A 6,074-nucleotide genomic window follows, 5' to 3' on the forward strand; every position below is an offset into this window, starting at 1 on the left:
TCACCTAGCACACCTTCCAAATAATGATACATTAACTTTGAATATAGGAAAGTGTATGTTCACATAGATGTTAGGATATGGTTACCCACATAGCACAAGGATATCCTGCAGAATCTTTTAATCTTCCTTATTTCATCTGATCATTTGTTAGCAACTTCACAGGAAGCTGAGAGGCAAAGAGACCCCAAGCAACAGGGTTGGGTGACCTTGGAAATTGACTGGAATTCAAACACAAAGCAGAAAAATGCTGAACTGTAATGAAAACCAGTAGCTAAAAGAAATAATGTTGTTGATTAACATTCTGTTCAAAACCCATTGGCCCGGTGCTTGCTGCCTCCATAAACTGGTCTCACCTGCAAACCTCAAAGGGAATACTGTACTATCACCCTTCTTCATTCTTCTAGTTACAAAGAGGTTTCTAAGAGAAAAAGATCTTGTGAAGCAGTTTTTCTTTCTATGCCTGAACCATAAGCGCCACGCTGTAGTTTTACAGCAAAATGGGTGTCACTTTAAACACAGTGGTATGGCATCAGTTCACAGTCACAGACCATATGCAAGGATAGTGAGGCCCTCCACAGGAGATCAAGATTTGTCACATCCTTTGGGGGAAGGGCTAGGTCCTCTTTCGTGTATCTGGGCTGCAATAGTATCCCTCCATAGGAAATGGGCTCCGAAAGTCCATTTGTGCACTAGGGATAAACACTGGTTCCACTGTTAGAGGTCCCATAGCCTGCCCAGGCCTTCTAGCTGGCACCCACATTCAGAGGACTTGGTTCAATCCAATGCTGGCTCCCCAGCTTTACGACTAGGGTCTCTGTGCCCTCACTAGGTCAGATCAACTGTTTCTGTGGGTTTCTCCAGCATGGTCTTGGCTCCTTTGCTCATCCCTCCTCCCTCTCTACAACTAGATTCCAGGAGTATGGCTCAGTGTTTAGCTGTGGATGCTTGCTTCTTCTTTGATCAGCCACTGGATGATGGCTCTGGAATGGCAACCAAGGTAGTCATCAATCTCATTACAGGGGAAGAGAATCAAAGTCAGCCTCTCCACTATTGCCTAGATTCTTAATTAGGGTCATCCCTGTGGATCCCTGAACATTTCCCTAGTGCCAGACCTCGCTCTAAACCTGCACTCAATCAAGGTATCTCCTTTCTTGCTCTCCTCTATTCCTCCCATCTCAGTCTTCCTGATCCCTCTTGTTCTCCCAGCTCCTCTTCTCCACTTCTCTTTTCCCTACCTCCCTCCTCCCCCCACCCCCGGTGCTTCCAATTTTCTCAGGGGTTCTTGTCTCTTTCCCCTTCTTCGGGGGACCATGTGTTTTTCTCTTGGGGTCCTCCTTGTTTCCTAGTTTCTCTGGTGGTGTAGATTGTAGGCTGATAGTCCTTTACTCTATGTCTAATATCCATATATGAGTGAGTACATACCATGCTTGTCTTCCTATGATTGGGTTACCTCACTTAGAATGTTTTCTTCCAGTTCCATCCATTTACCTTCGAATTTCAAGATTTCATTGTTTTCTCCCCGCTGAATAATACTCCATTGTGTAAATGTACCATATTTTCTACATCCATTCTTCAGTTGAGGGGCATCTAGGTTGCTTCCAGTTTCTGGCTATTACAAAAAAAACACTGTTATGAACATAGGTGAACATATGTCCTTGTTGTATGAATGTGCATTCGTTGGATATATACCTAAGAATGGAATTGCTAGATCTTGACGTAGACTGATTTCCATTTTCCTGAGAAACTGCCGTAGTAATCAGTATTTCCAAAGTGGTTGTATAAGTTGGCACTTGTTTCTAAGTCTGTTATAAGTATCTCAAGGAAAAAATAAATTAATACGGTTTGTGCATGATCTGCTATTGTTCTAGAACTGTGTTCTTAGGATATTAAGGGAGGAAGAGAAAGTTCATCTGGATGGTAGGCTTGGGAGTTTCTGGAAAGGAATCCTGAGCTATTAGGGAAAGAACGCTGGGAACTTTATCCTAGAGAGAAAAGTCAACCCAAAACATGAGAGGCCAGGAAGGACCAAGCAACATTTTGCTTCCATCATAACCTTGCATTAGCTATCTTGGGTAACACACATAGAGTCTATACAATTGCACACCTGCTATGCACCAAGAAACATGTTCAATACTAAGATACAGTAACATAGCAAGACAGATAGGACCCCCTGCCCTGTGGAGCCTGTATTCTAACTGGGAGAAACTGACATTCAGTGAACAAATATGACACATAGTGCTAGAGTAGATGGTGAAAACTGTGGACAAAATAAAAAAACAGGAGTTTTAGACTCTATTATTGGGTCCTGGGGTGATATGTGCCCAACAAATCTGAGTCAAATACAGAAAAGGTGAAGTGAATGGATGCCAGGCTCTTTCCACCTTCAGTTCAAATAGCTCAAACTTACCACAGACAGACTTGAAGAATGGCAGGTATGCCAAGTGACACAGAGGAAGATTGAGGTAGGGAAAAGGAGCCATTTCATGCTCTGGAGGGCTGAGTTTGTGAATACCTGTGCTATATCATACGTGGCTATTACAGATCATCATACACAAAGGGACAGAGAAAGGCTGCTTTGATCTTATGATTTTGCTCTGGTCAGCCCAGAGAGGAAAATTAGAATCATGAAAAAAACATTCTATTAAGGAGGTTAAAAATGGTAAATATCATTTTCATACATTAGCTGGAAGTTCAATCTAAGAGAAGTAATTCAATTTAGACTTGCAAATTCAGGCACTAACACTTTGACCTGCTCTCTAAACAATTACTTGTGTGATCATTGCTCCACTTTCAGCTATTAGAATGTCTAATCCCTATAAGAGATGAGAAAGTTGCCAAATTTCTATCAGCATTGGAGAAAAGCAGTGTTGACACTATGGCTAACTGAAGTTAAAGGGAAGCAAGGTGACTTTCTAGGAGGTTTCGTGCCTTAGTTCTAATACTCAGTGAGCTCAGTTCAGTACCTTAACAAAATAGAAAATGAAACGAAAAGAAAAACTAGATCCAATTGGCTTCAGAAATGCACATGTTAAAAATATCTACTGAAAACAAGGTAAGAGAGTTTAACTTGTAAGATGCAGTGAGAGACAGTCAGACTTTGTAACTACATAAAGCTAATTAATGACTAAGAACATGTTTTGAGTTTGTGTCATATGCCAGATACCATATTTCACTTTAGATTCACATCTCAGTTAAGTCACACAATATGCCCATGACCTAGATACTGATGACTATGGAGATAATGGTGATCATGATGATAGTGGTGATAATGCCAATGCTGATGATGGTGATGATGATAATGATACTGATGGTAATGATGATGAAGGTGGGATGGTTGTCCCTAAATGGGACATAGGCATCACCCCTCTAAGGCTGAAGGTGATGGTGATAATTTGTACTGGAGTTTTAGGAGGTCAGAAAAATTGGGCAAGGTCTCACAGCATGTGTGTGTGTGTGTGTGTGTGTGTGTGTGTGTGTGTGTGTGTGTGTGTGTATGTGTGTATTGAAACTCAAAACTGCTAAGTCAGGTCGAAACCAACCAAGACTTGCCTTAACCTTAGGGAAAGTCAATCCTACTGGGAAATCATATATAGAAGAATTTGTTTTCTATTGTAGGAACATGCAGTAATAATCAAGAGCAAAGTGGGGGTGTGTTAAAGGAAGTTAGAAGGATAAGGTAAAAAGCCAGAAAAGACCTCAGTGCCACATAATCTATATTCAGGGCCATCTTGGACTTCAGATACAAAACATATAGGAGAGAAAGGCACTTACTTGCTCACTTGCTAACAACAGTGGAGCTTAACATTCAGCTTTTGTATTAGGCTTCATTTCAAAGCAGCAACTTCAATTATGAGATTTCTGCATGTTAAGTTTAGAAAAGATGGCTTAGGTTTGAAGAATAAATGGGATCTATATGTAGTATCTGCACATCCAAGTGCAGACTCTCTGCTTAAAAGAGGGGTCTCTTTCATCTGTGTGTGTCCTTACCTATCATAAGAGGTCATTTCTTCACTGGCACTGCTCCTTCCCTCTTCAAAATTCATACACTGATCTCTGTAGGATGCAGTTCTCATCACTACCAGTCTTGCTTCAACCCTGAAATGTTCTATGAAAACTTCAGTCAGTCTCAGAGTCACTACATAGCAAATGGAACCCTGAAGAGCATATCTATGTTTTGCTTACCTCCTCTGTTGCAGATTACCTTGGACCCCTTCACCCAGCCACAATAACTGACAATGCAACTCCAAGGACACCATTCAATCTCCTGTCTTCTAGACTTCTGTATGGCCTTCACTGGAGAAGAGTGATTTGGGACACACATTAAAGCACAGATACATATGATATGTAGGAAATCACTGCAAAAAAAATGTAGGAGTTACAGTGATGATAGCCTGGTAAAGAATTAAGAAAAGATAAGAGGATATACCATTTATCATAAGAATTAGGAAAATAGACAAATAGAAGTGACCCAAAAGTTTGTAACTTGGACCTTGGGTAGATGGCATTAAATGGGTCAGAATAATCAAACATGTTCACTTTGAACAGATGGAATCGGGTGCCTATAAAACTACAGATTAAAACTACAGGGAGTAAAGAATTGAGCTTTAAAGTCATGATTACCAGGGGTTAAATAATAAATACAGCACCTCTAGCCACTATCATTAAATAAGAACTTTTGTCACAAGTAGAGTGACCTATGCTGTCTTTTTCAAACTGGGACAGCTATGAGTTGAAGTGATGCTATTAAAGATCAGACTGGAGTGACAGGACAAACTGGGACAGCTCAAGGCATGCTGGGGCAGGTTTTACCCTGTTCCTAGAGTATATACTAAGTAAAGCAGGGCAAAGGTGATGTCACCGTGAAATCATCATCCAAAATCCATAGCCATGTGAAGCGGTGTGCCTTTTATACAATAGAGAGGTTGAGCACATTAATAAAAACTTAAAGGTAATAGCTACCATGCAAGACAAGGAGTAGTGGGCTCCCACAAGTTCTGGATCTTGAGAAATATGCTTTATTGTGGTGCAAGGAATGAGGAATTGGAAGGCCTGTGAAAAGGCCTGCAATAGATGTGCAATAGATGTAATTCTAGTACCATTCCAGGCATAGCAATGCATGGTGTACTTCTCAAAAACTCAAATGATGGAGATGAGGAGAAAACTCAGTTGGTGAAGCGCCTGCCTTGAACGCAAAAGGACCTGAGTTTGATCTTCAGAATTAATGTTTAAAGAAGAAAAAAGGCAAGCTCAGTGGTGTACACTTGTTATCTCAGGGCTGGGTAGAGCAAGACAGAAAGATCTCTGGGGCTTGCTGACCAGTCAGCCTAACTTTCTTTGGTAAGATCTAAGCCAGTTAGACACCCTGTTTGGAAGGAAGGAAGGAAGGAAGGAAGGAAGGAAGGGAGGGAGGGAGGGAGGGAGGGAGGGAGGGAGGGAGGGAGAGAGAGAGAGAGAGAAAGAGAGAGAAAGAAAGAAAGAAAGAAAGAAAGAAAGAAAGAAAGAAAGAAAGAAAGAAAGGTGGTACTTGAGTAATGACAGCCATGGTTGTCTCCTGGTCTCCACACACACACATGTAACTGTACACATAAGATCATGTATAATGGGAAATTACCAATACGGAGTCAGGTAGAAATATAAGGATATTCAATAGGGAAAAGCCTTACTTACAGAGCGACCTAGCCAGCCAGCGTGGCAGCAGTCTGTACGCAAGGCCAAAAGAGAAACCGAAAGTGAAAATGCAGTCACCCTACGTCCCCTGACCACGCCCTCACAAGCGTGGTCAGGCACACCTGTAGCCAGCCCCTAAGTAGGCATGGCTACAGCTTCCCCTACAATCATGCAAACATCATTCTCTGCCTTTTGGATAAGACCAGGTATAGTAACATGTACACAAAAGGAAAATATGTGGTGAGCCTCCAACACAAAGACCAGATGTCTATGAAGCTTCTTCCCCAGGAGGAAATGTCCCTCAACAAAAGAACAACTTATGATGGTGGAGAAGGACCCAATAAAGCTGTAAAGCTATGACACTTAAACCTGTAAAATGCTCCAGCCCTTTAGGGAATATGGAAACT

General features: G+C 41.5%; 1 long non-coding RNA gene across 1 annotated transcript; it reads right to left on the reverse strand.

The window, feature by feature from the left end:
* Window positions 1-2,185: 2,185 nt before the first annotated feature.
* On the reverse strand, window positions 2,186-5,717 carry LOC103161772. The gene is made up of 4 exons (XR_004768897.1): window positions 5,668-5,717; window positions 4,183-4,293; window positions 3,988-4,105; window positions 2,186-3,858 (listed from the first exon to the last, which is right to left on the reverse strand). It is a non-coding gene; the product is annotated as an uncharacterized LOC103161772 (long non-coding RNA).
* Between the last annotated feature and the right edge of the window lie 357 nt (window positions 5,718-6,074).

Source organism: Cricetulus griseus, chromosome 3 (assembly GCF_003668045.3).
Source record: "Cricetulus griseus strain 17A/GY chromosome 3, alternate assembly CriGri-PICRH-1.0, whole genome shotgun sequence".
NCBI classification, from domain to species: domain Eukaryota; kingdom Metazoa; phylum Chordata; class Mammalia; order Rodentia; family Cricetidae; genus Cricetulus; species Cricetulus griseus.